This window comes from Chlorocebus sabaeus, chromosome 10 (genome assembly GCF_047675955.1).
Source record: "Chlorocebus sabaeus isolate Y175 chromosome 10, mChlSab1.0.hap1, whole genome shotgun sequence".
In the NCBI taxonomy this organism is placed as follows: domain Eukaryota; kingdom Metazoa; phylum Chordata; class Mammalia; order Primates; family Cercopithecidae; genus Chlorocebus; species Chlorocebus sabaeus.
Window position 1 is genome coordinate 55,128,804 of NC_132913.1, and position 18,155 is coordinate 55,146,958.

At 38.7% G+C, this 18,155-nt stretch overlaps 1 protein-coding gene and 1 long non-coding RNA gene across 7 annotated transcripts in view; one reads left to right on the top strand and one right to left on the bottom strand.

Annotated features, from left to right (window-relative positions):
• The window catches only part of B3GALT1 (beta-1,3-galactosyltransferase 1), a 554,365-nt gene that overhangs the window by 521,330 nt on the left and 14,880 nt on the right, over nucleotides 1-18,155 (top strand). Inside the window, exon 6 of one of the 6 annotated variants that reach the window (XM_073019780.1) lies at nucleotides 107-267. The exons of the other annotated variants lie outside the window; for them this stretch is intronic. The gene's annotated coding sequence lies outside the window, so the exon portion shown is untranslated. The remainder of the gene's footprint in view (nucleotides 1-106; nucleotides 268-18,155) is intronic. 6 annotated transcript variants of the gene reach the window in all.
• Nucleotides 1-18,155, bottom strand: part of LOC140712577 (uncharacterized) — a 79,784-nt gene that overhangs the window by 18,042 nt on the left and 43,587 nt on the right. The window lies entirely within an intron of this gene.

An 18,155-nucleotide genomic window follows, 5' to 3' on the forward strand; every position in this document is an offset into this window, starting at 1 on the left:
AGCTGATTCAATCACTATGATTTTAAATGAGCGAGTCAACAAGTCAGTTTCATTAAAAACACGTGCACAGTCTAATTGATTGGTTGACTGAACTGACCTTTCCCAGGAAGAAGCAGCATGATGTGATGCTAGGAGAAGTGGCTTGAATGGCAAGGCAGCCTTGCCATGGGTTTGGACTCCACTGCACACCAGTTATAAGAACATGGGTGAGCCTCTGAGCCTCCGGACATTTGTGTCTACCTCCTGGATTCTGGTGATAATCATAGTGTAAGTAGAAATAAATTTGTATGCCACCATGTTCTCCACAAAATCCAGTTATTACTATCAATAACTGTCACATAGCCCCAAAGCCAAGTATTCATCAACTCTTTGAAATTCATCACGGGAACCTTCCCATTCTTAACAACTGCTGTCCCTCTCCTGTCTGAATCATACTTTCTAATAGTTCTCAACAGTGCCCTTTATTAACAATTTAATTCAGCACTCCCATAGTTAGTTATAAGCCCAACTATGACTGCAGTTAATGGAAATTCTCCTTTATACGTGGTGCATCTGCTGTGACATCTGTCTGGAACCCGTGGAGAGGATTCAGTGTTCACAAGCAAATTGAGTAATTACTATGTAATCACACTTTAAATTGTGTAGTCATTGGTTTGCTCTCAAAATTCATATCTTTGGGACATACTCAATATTAAAACCACCTGGGTTATTTCAAAATGGGCAGGTATCTTCTTAAAAATGGCCAAAATAAGAATTTGAGGTAAACACTTGTGGCCAAAAAATTAGAGTTTTATCTTCAGAAGAGAGAAAGTGGTGCAGCGGGAAGAAATGAGAATGTGGAAAGGAGATATGAAGAGAGGGAGAAAGAGATAGGAGAGACGCTTTAAAGGTGGATTACTAAGTGCTTTCTCAGTCATCTCATGAAATCTGTGACATTTTTGAGCCTCACTGGTTGGAGAAAACACAGAGAAATATAAATGAGGAAGAGAGATCGGAGATGCAAGATTTTACCTGTCTCAGGAAGAGCCCATCACTGGTGACAGCTATTTGGACTTTGGAAAACTGCAGCATATGTAGAGAGGAGAGAAAATAATGACTCAACAGACAGTGTCTAATAGTCCTTTATAATCACCTAGATTTACAGTGGTAAAACCTGAGACCGAATAGTTCGCTAAATGGTTATAAAACACAAATCTGTGGCACCCTCCAAACTCCCTTCTAAAAAGCCAGTCGACAGACAGTAGCTATATATTATATTGAGTGTGTAATGTATACAAGGCGAGATTCTTGAAATAAGACAAAATATAAATAAATAAAGCAGCAGCATGGCACCGTGGAAGGAAGGCTGACTATAGATTGTGGCTGACACTAGTTTGAATCCTGGCTCTCCTGAAGGCCATAGAGAGCTGCTGATGTTCAACCATTTTTAAGCTACGTTAATGACAATTTCATGTGATTTCGCCAAATGGAATTAGAAGTCTCTAAATACTCTGGGCTTCGGTTTCATTATTTCTAAAATTAAGGATGATAACTTGAGAATTACAGAAAATAGTTTCTGACACCAAGGTACTACGCATTATTAGCAAGAGTAGTATTGTTATCAAAAGTTGTAATTACCATATAAACACATGCCAGAAGAGGTGTAGAAACTTCCCACTGTCGATCCCCCAGCAAAATGACACCATTACTGTACAATGGGAATGGGGACAAGGTAAGTCAATGCAGCAAAATCCAAAGTTATGAGAATCTCACTTTTAACCACCGTATACTTAAAAATACAAATTTCACTAAACAGTTAATATGAGGACTTTCAATTAAATATGAGGACTCACTTGTTAAAGCAAAGGCATTTACATAACTATGCAAACAAATATATGTCCAGTTTCTAAAACCAAAATTTTATGCTGAACACCCACCCTCAACAAATACTCTATTAAAAATGAGTTACTATGCAATTGCATTGACATAAAATGGTTAGATTTTTAACAGCAAAGTGCTTTCCTAACAAACATGTTCCTTCACGATCTTCAAAAGTTCTATATAGAGGCAAGTAGGGGTAGTGCAGTGCAGTAGTTCAATTTACAAAGCAACGTAAAGTAAAAATGCAGCCCAAACCAATCCATTACCTGAACACAGGTTCCTTCCTTTGGGGGAGGAGCGGCTGCACCCGGCAGCATTAGAGATGACAGCAGGGAACGAGCCAGGGCCATTAGTCAGTTTGCTAAGTAGAAATGGGAAGCAAGTTCAATGGAGCAAAAAGGTTTCTGCTCTGCAGAGTTGATGGAGAGCAGTGTGATTGGTTTCTTAAGGGACAGGCAGACGGGCAATGCGAAATTTCTCCTCACCTCACTGAACATGCCTGTTTATCAGAGATGATCAACACCTTAGATTACACATTATGCAAATGACCATGGCAGTTTGGCACCTAATGCCGTCTCCCTGCCAGAGTTTAGGTTCACTCCCACTGTGGTCTGGGAAAAGTGAAAATAAACATGTCCCCCTTCCCTCCTTGGCTTCTTTGTCCTTGAAATAAATATAGATTCTTCCAAGCCCACAGCTCGGAGGCTTAGCTATATGGCAGATGGCAGTATCTCCTGCAGAGGTTATGAATATGAAACTCACAGGCTAGGAAATTAATGTAACAAAAACAAAAATAGAGGCACTAGGGATTATTGCAGGTCATACAGTGAGTATTTCAGGGAAATTCAATTCCTTACGATTTGGAAAGATTCCAAAGACGTTTCAGTGATAACGAATCAGATGAAAATCACTCCCCAAGATAGCTATTTCCTGATTTGCTCATTGAAAAATGACACTGGGCAATAACAGAAAAACTATGCGTGATGTAAATTCTTTTCTCCCACCATTGAAATGGGTGTGTCTTAACCTGGAGAAAGGAAAACTGAAAGTTACCTATCTATCTAAACATAAGTACTATAAAAAGATAATTGATTGGACCAAGTCCCAAAATAAAACTGGAAGATACGTACTAAAACTATACAAATAGCTATTCTATCCATGGAAAAATGACATCTTTAAGTAAATATGATCAGATCTGAGTACAAAGTCCCAAAGGAAATACTGGAAACTCCTGCTGTAATTCCTAAGATACATCTGTATCTAAGGTGCTATTTACCCCTAGAGTAGATAATTATCCTAAATTATTTCTAAGACTACTTCCAACACTGAAATTTGAGGTGTAAGGACAAAATCAGAATTTTTGATTAAAAAATCAACAAGCTCAATGTTGGATTTCTGTATCAGTGAGGAGTAGAACTCTATTGCAGAGTAGATTATTATCTAAAAAAGGAACTTTGCTGCACAAAATAGGGTGTGCTGGTCTGTATTTCAAAAATTGTCTTTAACAAAGGGCAGAGCTCAAAAACAAACAGAATGAGATCAGAGCTGTGGTGTTCCTGTGGGTCATCATGTCTTTATACTCAGATTAAAAGAAGCTTCCACTTTGTATCATGAAGACTGGGTACATGTAACAGTCTTCTGTATAAACACCTGTGCCTACAGTAGAAAATTTAAGCTTGAAGTTAATAATAAATAGCACCCAAATGGAACCTAGGTTTTTCCTTATAAAAAGCCAGCAGTGTCTGAATAACGGTTCCCTTATTGTGCATCCTTTGTAAGGTCATAAAATGAGAAGATGGAGAAAGATTGGTTTATCCTGGCTTGTCCGTCCTTGAAAGCCATTGTGGTCTCTTTTCCAGATGATGACAAGTCTCCTAATAGCGACTTCAGTTCTAGGTTAGATTCTGCAGGTTCTTTTATTTTGGTTACAAATCGTTAGACTTTCTACAAATGTTCTCCCCATAAGATATAGTAATAAAGTTTCTAGGCCGGGCACGGTGGCTCACGCCTGTAATCCAGCACTTTGGGAGGCCAAGGCAGGCTGATCACCTGAGGTCAGGAGTTTGAGACCAGCCTGGCCAATATGGTGAAACCCCATCTCCACTAAAAATACAAAAATTGGCAGGGTGCAGTGCCGCACACCTGTAATCCCAGCTACTCAGGAGGCTGAAGCAGAAGAATTGCTTGAACCGAGGAGGTGGAGGTTGCAATGAGCCGAGATTGCAACGCTGCACTCTAGACTAGGCAATAAAGCAAAACTCCATCTCAAAAAAAAAAAAGTTTCTAAACTAATTACACTCATAAATATGTTGAGATCCTCTGATGCAAACACTGTGCCCAAGGAGAGGGCTGACATTTTTATGCAAGCTAAGAAACTCTGCCTCTTACACCTTGTCATTAATTTCACTGAGAATGACAACTTGATAGACATGCCTATGTGATAGTCATAACCTCCTTGAAAAGTTTTTTTGAAAAGCCATTCAAGGGCCACCTCCTGCTCCACGGTGTTAGAGCTCAATACAGGTGAGCACAACAGGCTCAGCCTTACAACAGGGAGGTCGACTTTCTGGTTCCTCACATCTGACATTTAATCATTGTGACCACCTCAGGGTCTAAATGGAGACCCAAAATTCGGGTTGGTGCCTTTCTATGCCTTTGGGCCAATAAAGACAATGGGATTAAACCTCCTATTTCACAAATTCTCTAGAGATACTGAGATTATATGTATACTCCTTCACATTCCCCAATTAGCAAACCTGGCTGCAATGATATGGCCACACTTGCCTGAGCAGCATCTGTGAAATATACAAATGAAATATATCAACCACCTAATGAGGATAGAAGGCCCCTTCCAGCCTCCCCCTTCTCCTAAGAGAGTGAGAAGGACGTTCCAGGCTGGTTTTTTCTAGCCAGAAGCCACTGAACCATGCTCCTAATTAGGAAAGTAAAATGCCCAGACCAAGATACTAGAAATCGGAATGGTTATAGTGAATATAGCTTTTCAGACTCTGTATTTGCCAAGTGACTATTTCAGGGAAAGGGGAAAATAAGGTTAACCACGGGAAATAATGATAGAAAGACTAATATGTTTAAGTAACTTTTCATACAATAATGTGCTTCCTTTAAAATAATAAATTTTTTTGCTTGTTATTTGCTTCAACACCAGTACCTAATAACTTGACTTCATCCAGGTTTTTAAGCACTTTGTTAGAATGTGGTTTGGCATAAATATTAACGAAGCTGAAAAAAGACCAAATGAATTAAAATGTATTCCCTGAACTGGGCTATATAAAGACACATATTATTACAAAAGTTACTTTTCACTTATTATGGTAGGGACCTATTTTATCATATTTTATCATATCTTCCAGACAATAAAAGCCAATGGTCAAAACAAAGCAAAATAGAAACACATGAGGTCTCTCCAGTTCTTTAGATTTGAGCCTGAATTTAAAATCCTAGAGGGAAGTAGCAACCACAAACTTTCAGTTACCCATGCTGCTGCGTGGCCAAGTAAAACTCCACTGCAATTGCCTTTTGACTCCGGCAATTCTTTCCCACATCTGTTCAAGCTGAGCAATGCATGTTCACATTTCATACTTACTTCTATGTCATTATTTCATCAGTTTCTGTAGAATGTATACTGAAATAAATCATAAGTGACTACTGTTTAGACTTCAACTCCTTAGAGGACAGGAGCACCTGCACTTAGTAGAGACAATTGTAATAACAGCACCTAGATTGCTAATAAGTTGTATTAAATATTTAACTGTATGTATAATCTTCTTTAAATGTTAAAATTAATAATAATAATATTTGGCTGGGCGCAGTGGCTCACACCCGTAATCCCAGCACTTTGAGAGGCTGAGGCAGGAGGATCGCTTGAGCTCAGGAATTTGAAACCAGCCTGGGCAACATGACAAAACTCCATCTCTACAAAAAAATACAAAATTAGCTAGTTGTGGTGGCACACACCTGTAGTCCCAACTGCTTGGAAGGCTGAGGTGGAAGGATTACTTGAGCCCAGGAGGTGGAGGTTGCAGTGAGTAGTGATCACGCCACTGTATTCCAGCCTGCACAACAGACCCTGAATCAATAATAATAATATGTATTAAACACTATTATGTGCCAAGGCTGGTATTAAGTGCCTTTCTGACATTTATGTCTTTCATTTTCATGAACCTGAAATAGGCACACTTTTCCCGTGTTGAAACTGAAGAAATGATTGCAGAGCAGTGATACAGCTAGTAAATGGCAGAATTTGATCCCAGGATGCCTGACCACATGGTCTGTAGTTTTAGCAATTCACAATACTGCCTCCTGGAATAAGTCCCTTAACAAATGGTCTTCAAAATTACTGACAAAATTAAAAATCCTGATAAGTAAAAAATAAAAGTTTGTAGCTATAAATTTTCATAAATATTTGACACTTAGGGAAAGCTGATATATTTTTAGTCTAATTTGACTGCCTTTATATGAAAGATTATTTCAAGATACTTCACAATTCGGGAAAGTAAGATGAAAGGAAATCAAGATGACATACCTGGAATAGAGCTCCATTTAGACCAGGGAAATCCAGCCTGCCAGACTCCATCATGCCACACTTGACCAGATGCCCAGAAGGAGCGCTGTGGTGAACCCTAGGTAGGAATCCTCAGTGCTTGGCAGTCAGGTCAAATCATTATTCTATTGGCTAATCAGACAGACTACCAGGATTGCTGATTTCAGCCTCCTAATAACTGCTGCTATAGTGCTGGAGACACTACCTAGGATAGAAGTGATGTGTCTTTGTCATTCCAGGACAAGCTTTGAAATAAATAACCTGTAAGACTTCAAACCAAACATGGTACTGTCTTATGCTGCCACCCTAAAGACCCCAGATTGCATACTCTTGTCATCCTAACATCAGCAGGGTTGACTTAGTGCTGTTCTGTGTTCTTGACCCATAAATTGCAGATTTCAATTGCCTGTATTGTTCCTCTGAAATATTAGTGGCCTGGGAAAAAGTTGTAGTTGCAGAATGATGAGTCAGGTTGGGAAGTTATGACTTTCAGTGGCACTATGAGTATGATTTGAGTACTCCAGACAGCAAATCATTGTTAGTACCTTTGTTATCTGACACCACAACTGAGTCATGTGAAGTTTCTAGGACAAGGCTTTATAGAACCAAGAACGATGTCATATGTCCCAATATTCATACCTCTGGATTCTCTGAGAATGCTAACAGAGTAAATGTGGGAAGAATAGGAAGCCTATTAGACTAAATATCTAGTAACAGTGGAGAGATGCTTACATGATTGGAATATGGCAGTCATTGAAAATGAATGGCACCAGAGTACATAGTCAAATGCAAAAGGGTTGATGATGCTTGCTAAGTGGGGGAAAAGCACATGAAAATCTGCAGACTACATGATCCCATATTAATAAATGAAAATATATGAGAGGAGGTGAGGATCATCATGGTGGACAGGAGGCAGGACTAGACTGCAGCTCCACACAGAGCAGCATGCAGAGGCTCGCATTATGAATTTTAGCTCCAGATCAACTGCAAGAACAAACCAGAAATACCAAGAGGACCCACAGACCCTCTGAAGGAAGCGGACTGCTCCTGCAGGACCCGGGAGACACCTCAAGTACTATGAGTGCCCCAACTGTGGTAGTGTGAAAGGGAGACCCTCCTCTCCCAAACACACACCTCTACTGGACAAACTAAAGGTCTGTTTCAGACCTTACCTGGATCAGAGTCAATTTAGAGAGACTGGTGAAATACAGGTGTAGAGGAAGGAGCAGAAAGGCCTTGGGAGCTCGCTGGGTCCCCAAACAGGCCATTCCTGCTGGGCACCATGAGGATCCATCGAGAGGGCAGCCAGAGGAGCAGGGGGTAAAAGTCCACAGAAAGAAAGAAATCTCTAGCTGAACTGTGTACCAATTTGAATGGGGCAAGAAACCTCTTGGCCAGAACTCAGGGGAAGGCGCAAATCCAGTGTGCACACTCCACAGGCAGGAGAAGAACCAAGCCCTGTTCTTTCCCAGCTGGGAGGCAGGTAGCCTGGGGCAGGTTTTCAAGCCTGGCTTGCCCTCTGCCTGGAAACAGACTGGAGGCTGTTGGGGGGCACAGTGGGAGTGTGACTGGCCCTTTGGTTTGCACAGGAGCTGGGCGAAGCCTTTGACTGCTGGCTTTGCCCCACTTCCCTGACAACCTGCGTGACTCAGCAGAGACAGCCATAATCCTCCTAGATACACAACTCCAATGACCTGAGAATCTCACCCCCATCCCCCACAGCAGCCACAGTAATACCTGCCCAAGGAGAGTCTGAGTTCAGACACGCCTCGCCCTGTCCCCACCTGGTGCTCCTTGCCTACCCGCCCTGGTAGCTGAAGACGAAGAGCATATAATCTGGGAGTTCTAGGTCCCGGCCAGCACCAGTTCCTCTCCATACTACCACAGCTGATGCTCTCTGGAAAGCGCCACCTGCTGGCAGGAGTCCAACCAGCTACAAAAATAGAGCATTAAACCACCAAAGCTAAGAACCATCACAGAGTCCATTGCACCCCCCAACCACCTCCACCAGAACAGGTGCTGGTATCCACGTCTGGAAGACCCATAGACGATTCATATCACAGGACCCTGTGCAGACAACACCCAGTACCAGCCTGGAGTCAGGTAGATTTACTGGGTGGCTAGACCCAGAAAATAGACAACACCCACTGCATTTTGGCTCACAGGAAGCCACATGCATAGGAAAAGTGGGGAGTACTACATCAAGGGAACATCCTGTGGGACAAAAGAATCTGAACAACAGCCTTCAGCCCTAGATCTTCCCTCTGACAGAGCCTTCCCAAATGAGAAGGAACCAGAAAAGTAATCCTGGTAATATGACAAAACAAGGCTCTGTAACACCCCACACCACCACCACCAAAATCACACTAGTTCACCCGCAATGGATCCAAACGAAGAAGAAATCTGTGATTTACCTGAAAAAGAATTCAGGAGGTTAACTAGGGAGGCACCAGAGAAAGGCAAAGCTCAATGCAAGAAAATCAAAAAACAATAAAAGTGAAGGGAGAATTATTCAAGGAAATATATAGCTTAAAGAGAAAACAATCAAAAATTCAGGAAACATTGACACAATTATAGAAATGCAAAATGCTCTGGAAAGTGTAACCAATAGAACTGAACAAGTAGAAGAAAAATTCAGAGCTCGAAGACAAGGTCGTTGAATTAACCCAGTCCAACAAAGTCAAAGAAAAAAGAATAAGAAAATATGAACAAAGTCTCCAGGAAGTCTGGGATTATGTTAAATGACCAACCCTAAGAATAATCGGTGTTCCTGAGGAAGAAGAGAATTCTAAAAGCTTGGAAAACATATTTGGGAGAATAATTGAAGAAAACTTCCCCACCTTGCTAGAGACTTAGACACCCAAATACAAGAAGCACAAAGAACTCCTGGGAAATTCATTGCAGAAAGATCATCACCTAGACACATTGTCATCAGGTTATCTAAAGTTAAGACAAAGGAAAGAATGTTAAGAAATGTGAGAAGCACCAGGTAACCTATAAAGGAAAACCTATCAGAATAACAGCAGATTTCTCAGCAGAAACCCTATAAGCTAGAAGGGATTGGGACCCTATCTTCAGCCTCCTTAAATGAAACAATCATCACGCAAGGATTTTGTATCCAGTGAAACTAAGCATCATATATGAAGGAAAGATACAGTCTTTTTCAGACAAACAAATGCTGAGAGAACTCACCACTACCAAGCCACCACTATGAGAACTGCTAAAAGAAGTTCTATATCTTGAAACCAATCCTGTAAACACATCAAAACAGAACCTTTTTAAACCATAAATCACACAGAACCTATAAAACAAAAATATAATTTGAAAAGCAAAAACAAAAAGCAAAGTACACAGGCAACAAAGAGCACAATAAATGCAATGGTGCCTCACATTTCAATACTAACATTGAATGTGAATGGCCTAAATCCTCCACTTAAAAGATACAGAACCACACAATGGATAAGAACTCACCAACCAACTATCTGGTATCTTCAGGAGACTCACCTAACACATACGGACTCACATAAACTTAAAGTAAAGGGGTGGAAAAAGGCATTTCATGCAAATGGACACCAAAAATGAGCAGAACTAGCTATTCTTACATCAGACAAAACAAACATTAAAGCAACAGCAGTTAAAAGAGACAAAGAGAGACAATATATAATGGTAAAAGGCCTTGTCCAACAGGAAAATATCACAGTCCTAAACATATATGCACCTATCACTGGAGATCCCAAATTTATAAAACAATTACTAGTATACCTAAGAAATGAGATAGACAGCAACACAATAATCATGGGGGATTTCAATACTCCACTGACAGCACTAGACAGGTCATCAAGACAGAAAGTCGAAAAGAAACAATGGATTTAAACTATACCCTGGAACAAAAACAGAACATTTCATCCAACAACCACAGAATACACATTCTATTCAATGGCGCAGGGAACTTTCTCCAAGATAGATCATATGATAGACCATACAATGAGCCTCAATAAATTTAAGACAGCTGAAATTATATCGAGCACTCTCTCAGACCACAGAGGAATAAAACTGGAAATTAACTCCAAAAGGAACCTTCAAAACTATGCAAATACATGGAAATTAAATAACCTGCTTCTGAACGAGCACTGGGTCAAAAATGAAATCAAAAAAGAAATTTAAAAATTCTTTAAACTGAACGACAATAATGATACAACCTACCAAAACCTCTGGAATACAGCAAAAACGGCGCTAAGAGGAAAGTTCATAGCCCTAAACGTCTATATATCAAAAAGACTGAAAGAGCACAAACTGACATTCTGAGGTCACACCTCAAGGAACTAGAGAAACAAGAACAAACCAAACCCAAACCCATCAGAAGAAAGGAAATAACCAAGACCAGAGCAGAACTAAGTGAAATTGAAACAAACAAAGAAAAGACAAAAAATAAGTGAAACAAAAAAAATGGTTCTTTCAAAATATAAAATTGATAGACCATTAACAAGATTAACCAAGAAAAGAAGAGAGAAAATCCAAATAACCTCACTAAGAAATGAAACAGGAGATATTACAACTGACACCACCGAAATACAAAAGATCATTCAAGGTTACTATGAACACCTTTGCACACATAAACTAGAAAACCTAGAAGAGATGGATAAATTCCTGGAAAAATACAACCCTCCTAGTTTAAATCAGGAAGAATTAGATACCCTGAACAGACCAATAACAAGCAGCGAAATTAAAATGGTAATTTAAATATTGCCAATAAAAAAGAAGTCCAGGACCAAATAGATTCTCCGCAGAATTTTACCAGACATTCAAAGTAGAATTGGCACCAATCCTTTTGACACTATTGCACAAGATACAGACAGAAGGAACCCTCCCTAATTCATTCTACGAAGCCAGCATCACCCTAATACCCAAACCGGGAAAGGACATAACCCAAAAAAGAAAACTACAGACCTATATCCTTGATGAACATAGATTCTAAAATCCTTAACAAAATACAAGCTAACCAAATCCAACAACATATCAAAAAAGGTAATCCACCATGATCAAGTAGGTTTCATACCAGGGATGCAGGAATGGTTTAACATATGCAAGTCAATAAATGTGATAACACCACATGGACAGAATTAAAAACAAAATTCACATGATGATCTCAATAGATGCAGAAAAAGCATTTGACAAAATCCAGCATCTCTTTATGATTAAAACTCTCAGCAAAATCAGTATATAAGGGACATACCTCAATGTAATAAAAGCCACCTATGACAAACCCACTGCCAACATAATACTGAATGGGGAAAAGTTGAAAGCATTCCCTCTGAGAACTGGAACAAGACAAGGATGCCCACTCTTACCACTCCTCTTCAACATAGTACTGGAAGTCCTAGCCAGACAAGAGAAAGAAATAAAGGACATCCAAATTGGTAAAGAGGAAGTCAAACTGTCATTATTTGCTGATGATATATTGTTTACCTTGAAAACCCTAAAGACTCCTCCAGAAAGCTCCTGGAACTGATGAAAGAATTCAGCAAAGATTCTGGATACAAGATTAATGTACATGAATCAGTAGCTCTTCCATACACCAACAGCAACCAAGTGGAGAATCAAATCAAGAACTCAACCCCTTTACAATAGCTGCAAAAATAATAAAATAAAATACTTGGGAATATACCTAACCAAGGAGTCAAAAGACCTCTAGAAGGAAAACTATGAAACCCTGCTGAAAGAAATCACAGACAACACAAACAAACGAAAACACATCCTATGATCATGGATGGGTAGAATCAATATTGTGAAAATGACCATACTGATAAAAGCAATCTACAAATTCAACACAATCCCCATCAAAATACCACCATCGTTCTTCACAGAATTAGAAAAAATCAATTCTAAAATTCATATGCAACAAAAGATGAGCCCGCATAGCCAAAGCAAGACTAAGCAAAAAGAACAAATCTGGAGGCATCACATAACCTGATTTCAAACAATACTATAAGGCCATAGTTACCAAAACAGCATGGTGCTAGTATAAAAATAGGCACAGAGACCAATAAACAGAATAGAGAACCCAGAAATACACCCAAATACTTACAGCCAACTGATCTTCAACAAAGCAAACAAAAACATGAAGTGAGGAAAGGACTCCCTTTTCAACAAATGGTGCTGGGATAATTGGCAAACCACATGTAGGAGAACGAAACTGGATACTCATCTCTCACCTTATACAAAAATCAGCTCAAGATGAATTAAGGACTTAAACCTAAGACCTGAAACTATAAAAATTCTAGAAGATAACATTGGAAAAACTCTTCTAGACATTGACTTAGGCAAGGATTTCATGACCAAGAACCCAAAAGCAAATTAAATAAAAGCAAAGATAAATCACTGGGACCTAATTAAACTAAAGAGCTTTTGCACAGCAAAAAGAACAGTCAGCAGAGTAAACTGACAACCCACAGGGTGGGAGAAAATCTTCACAATCTATACATCTGACAAAGGACTAATATCCAGAATCTACGACAAACTCAAACAAATCAGTAAGAAAAAATCAAACAATCCCACAAAAAGTGGGCTAAGGACATGCATAGACAGTTCTCAAAAGAAAGTATCCAAATGGCCAACAAACATGAAAAAATGCTCAACATCACTAATGATCAGGGAAATGCAAATCAGAACCACAATGTCGTACCACCTTACCCCTGCAAAAATGGCCATAATCAAAAAACAGTAGATGTTGGCATGGATGCCGTGATCAGGGAACACTTCTACACTGCTGGTGGGAATGTAAACTAGTACAGCCACTATGGAAAACAGAGTGGAGATTCCTTAAAGAACTAAAAGTAGAACTACCATTTGATCCAGCAATCCCATTACTGGTTATCTACCCAGAAGAAAAGAAGTCATTGTATGAAAAAGGTATTTGTACATGCATGTTTATAGCAGCACATTTCACAATTGCAAAGATCGTGGAACCAACCCAAATGCCCATCAATCAAGGAATGGATAAAGAAATTGTGATATTGGAGACTATTATTCTAAGGGAAATAACTCAGGAATGGAAAACCAAAGATCGTATGTGTTCACTGATATGTGGGAGCTAAGTTATAAGGATGTAAAGGCATAAGAATGATACAATGGACTTTGGGGACTTGGGGGGAAGAGTGGGAGGGGGCCGAGGGATAAAAGACTACAAATATGGTGTAGTGTATATTGCTTGGGTGATGGGTCCACCAAAATCTCACAAATCACCACTAAAGAACTTACTCATGTATCCAAATACCACCTGTACTCCAATAACTTATGGAAAAATAATAAATAAATAAATACAAAAAATAAATAAATGAAAATATATAAGATACAAAAAAAGCAAATATCTACATCTACTTGTCAATAGTGCCTATATGTACTTGATAGGATTATGAGTGATTTTTATTTTCTTCTTTTTGTTTTTATCCTTTAGATTTTCTGTTTTTGAGCGTGCATCATTTTCGTAATACTAAAACAAAAGCTTTCTCAAAGGCAGTAAAGTCGTCAAAGACACTGTCAGAGAGACATTTAAAAAATCAAGAATAATAAGCTACTAAATTTACAAGAATTAAAAAAATATACATATGATTATGTTTACCCCATAAGGCAAACCAAAAGGTGGTAACCAGCCCCACATTTTATTAGATCTCTTGTTTAAAAAGCAAAAAACACAATAACACAAAAGTGATGATAGTATTTACAATTCCAAAAAGGAAGTCACAGAACATCCTAACTGTCCACTAGGGCATGACACCCCAAACTGTCTTCTCAAGAAGCTGTGAGTAAAAACAAAAATCTGTGAGCCGTGTTATGTCTCCGTCTTGAGTTTCTCAAAGGAATGGATCATATTAAAGACTCTAAGCAGTCTTTCAATAAATAAATCGATGAACATTGTTTAACTCATTGTTTCTACCCATTAGCACCTCACTACCCAAACTAATAAGAATATTGGAATACACTCTGGCTATAAGGAAGCACTTAGAAAATCTTCTGTGTTACTTCTACTGAGCATTTATTTATGTGCTTAGCTCTCCAGCCCAAGTAGAAGATAAATAATAATCCTGATAATTTCTGACAATTGTTCCAGGAACCATTCCCTAGAGTTCCTCAGGGACCCAGAAGCATTGGCACTTCTCTACTAGTCTTCTGAGACTGACATGTGCCTGGGGAGACACGGAGCACATTATTGCTGTTGTGCATCATGCTTTGAAAACTTTCCAGTTGCTGGAGGGTTATTCTTCGCCCCACTCCTATTACCCAGAAATGCAATTTATTCTCTTCAATCTGGCAGTGAATAGCCTATGCAAAGAATTTTCAAGCATATTAAAACCAACTTACCAATAGCTCTGCTGATAACTTCCTGGAAGGGCAATTTTGGCAGTGAAGTTATGTTGTCTTCAAACTTTTCAATGTATATATTCTTATCAGCAGCTTGGGTGTGACATGAGGTAAAGCATCTTGTTAGGAGATTTCAGAGAAGAACACAGCACAGCAGCTATTGCAAATAATGACTGTGGCTATGGTCACCCAAGGTGAAAAGCACCATTTGCATCACTTTATCACTCCTTAGAGACGCAATTTACACATTACTGCTCTTACTGGACAAGATGGATATAATCAGAAATGACCTACCACAACAGCAAATCAGAAATTTATTAAAAATCAGCTCAGAAAGACATTTAGGAAAGAATAATTCAAGGATTTGACAGTTGACAACCTGTGAAAAACTTTGAAAAATATTCATCACAGAAAAGATTCAGATTTTGTATTAGGTTTCCCAAGTGTCTCTTTTATTCATGATGGTGTGTGTGTGTGTGTGTGTATGTGTGTGTGTGTATGTGTGCATGTGTGCACACGTGCTTATCATCTTCCACTAGGATTATTTTCCTAAACACAGGAACTTTTATTTTATTGGAAAATTTATTTTTAATCTAGAAACATAATGAAGTTATGTGAGTTCAAGAATTAAATCAGAGGCAGAAATTTGCCTTGAATGGCACAGTGAAAAGGGCTAGGCATAGGAAAAGATACTATATACTCAAAATATGAATATAAAACATCTTTTGATACACCTTTCCAGCACATCACATAAATACTTACTCTAGAATATAGTCCACTTTTCTATGATATCTCAGCAAAGGACTCTTGTTGAAGTTAATACTGGATGATGAATTACTGTTTTGGGCTATCTGGAAGCCATTTACTCTAATTATTTCTTCTTCAACAATGTTTCTTGCACTGTGCTAGTATGCTAAGGCAAATATGATAAAGATAGAAATAGTAATGAGAGTGACAAAAATAATGATAAAAACCACATTAAATCTTTGCCCTTACAGAGGTTAAAGTTTATCAAAGAGTCACAGTTCAAAGCAGTTGAAAAATTAACCTATTATTTTCCCATTTGATGTAAGGAAACAATCAACCTAAAATGCAATCAATTGTAAAGCTACAAAGGATTACTGAAGGAAACAATGATGTAGGTATGGTGAAGGAAAAAAATTCAGATGATCAAAACCTCCCTTCACATTCTCAATTTCAACTTTATTCTACCATGAATCCAGCATTCTCTCATACTAGACAGCTCTCTACTCTGGAAATAAATCAAATAATTTAACATTTTTATGTCTTAGCAAATATTCTTACCTTACCATTGAATGTCTCTCCCTCACAATCGATTTTTCTCCTATTGAGACTTCTCTACTTATTTTTTTGAGAACCAAGTCAAATATTGTCTCTTCTAAGAATCTAACACAATTATCCTTATCAATAATTAACTATTTCAATTGTAGTATCATACAAGTGGTACTGTTCATGATTCCTTATTTTTTCCCACATAGATTATACTTAGTATAACTTCAAGCTCCTAAATGGTAGGAAATTTGCATTTTCATTTGTATATTTATTATAATGTTAATAAATGTTAATAGTGGGATTATCAAATATGATGAATTAATAAATGCAAACAAAAGCATAGTGGTTTTCAGTACCAAAAAGTGGAAAGAGAATAGTAAGTTGTCAGCGTGTCTCCAGACTCACCAACAGGCACATGTATGTTGGCACATGTAATTATAAATAAAAATTAACACATCACAATAAATGAACCAAATAAATTCTCAGCAATTTTTGAGAGTACATTTATGGTGGCCTACTTTAAAATGAAGATTCTGTGGTTTTCAGTTCCCTGAGAGAGATAATCAGTTGTCATCCAGGACAAGCTCACAAGAGGGTCATGTGACATCCAGTCAAAAGACACATGCCATTTTTAGACCATATGAAAAGAGAAAATAGGGTTTTCAGATATAATCTTCAATTCAAAGTGCTGCTTCTCACATGGGCAATTCTAAGTAGCATTTTCCAGAATGAGCACAGTAGGGATTGATTGATTTAGTTTATGGTGGTTGATATTTCTCTTGGACAATGCCAAAATGACCAGCAATTAATAATAGCCAAAATTAAACTCTGTGCCATACTAAAGTTTATGATTTACCTCACAGCCAGCCTGTAAATTAAATTATCTTCATCTCATTTTATACTTAAAGAAATAGAGACAATGGTGTGTGGCTAAGGGTTGTAAACAAGGGAATCTACTCAACCAGGCTAAGGAGAAAGGGACTTATCAAAAATTGTCAAGGAGCTCATGGAATCTCTTGAAGGACTTGACCTGTGTTTATTAACTAACCAGCCAGAATGACATGGCCATGAACAATGCAGCCAAAAAAGTACCTGATAATTCTTTGGAGTTGTTTTAGTGGACACATTATTGCTTCTATTACCTTTACTCACAACTGTAATGTTTACATTTGGAGGCTACAAATTCTATCATAGCTGCTTCAGTAGAATCGGGGACCTTAGTCACTCCATGTGTTTTCTGGAGCATCCAAATAACCAGAAAACATCTCATGCTGCTCCCTTCTCCATCTATGTCTCGCCCAGAGGTATCCGATGGGTGAAAACTAGGTCATTTCCCTTTATCCTAGTTGTAAAGAAGCCTGGGAGACTTCATTATGGATGTCAGTTTCTTTTACAACTGGCCCATTTCCAGGAAGAAAAGCTAAGGGGGAATTGAAACAGGAGATAAGTTGGCTAAACTGCCAAATCTGCCATAAGTGGAGAATTTATTGACCATAGTCACATCACTAGTAAGGGGCAGAGCCTTCTGATGCCATCTCTTAGGTTCTTCCCAAGATAAAATGAGTGCCTCATTGTAGTAGAGATGAGCAGCTCACCTGGCTCTCAGAGCTTAATACAAATATACCTTAAAAGCAACTGTTGCCTCTTTTTTTTTTTTTTTTTTTTTTTTGAGACAAGAGTCTCACTCTGTTGCCCAGGCTGGAGTGCAGTGGTGCGATCTTGGCTCACCACAAGCTCTGCCTCCCAGGTTCTCCCTTCTCTGCCTCAGCCTCCTGAGTAGCTGGGACTACAGGCACCCACCACCACACCTGGCTAATTTTTTTGTATTTTTAGTAGAGACGGGGTTTCATCATATTAGCCAGGATGCTCTCAATCTCCTGACCTCATGATTCGCCTGCCTCAGCCTCCCAAAGTGCTGGGATTACAGGCATGAGCCACCGCGCCCAGCCAACTGTTGCCTTTTAACTTGGAATTGCATGAACTGCAAGTGTCATTACTGGTTTGACTTTGTAGATATCTTAATATTGTTAAAGAAGTAGCCCAGTGAATGTGGATGAATTCTTCATCCTCTGTCCAGTTTTCA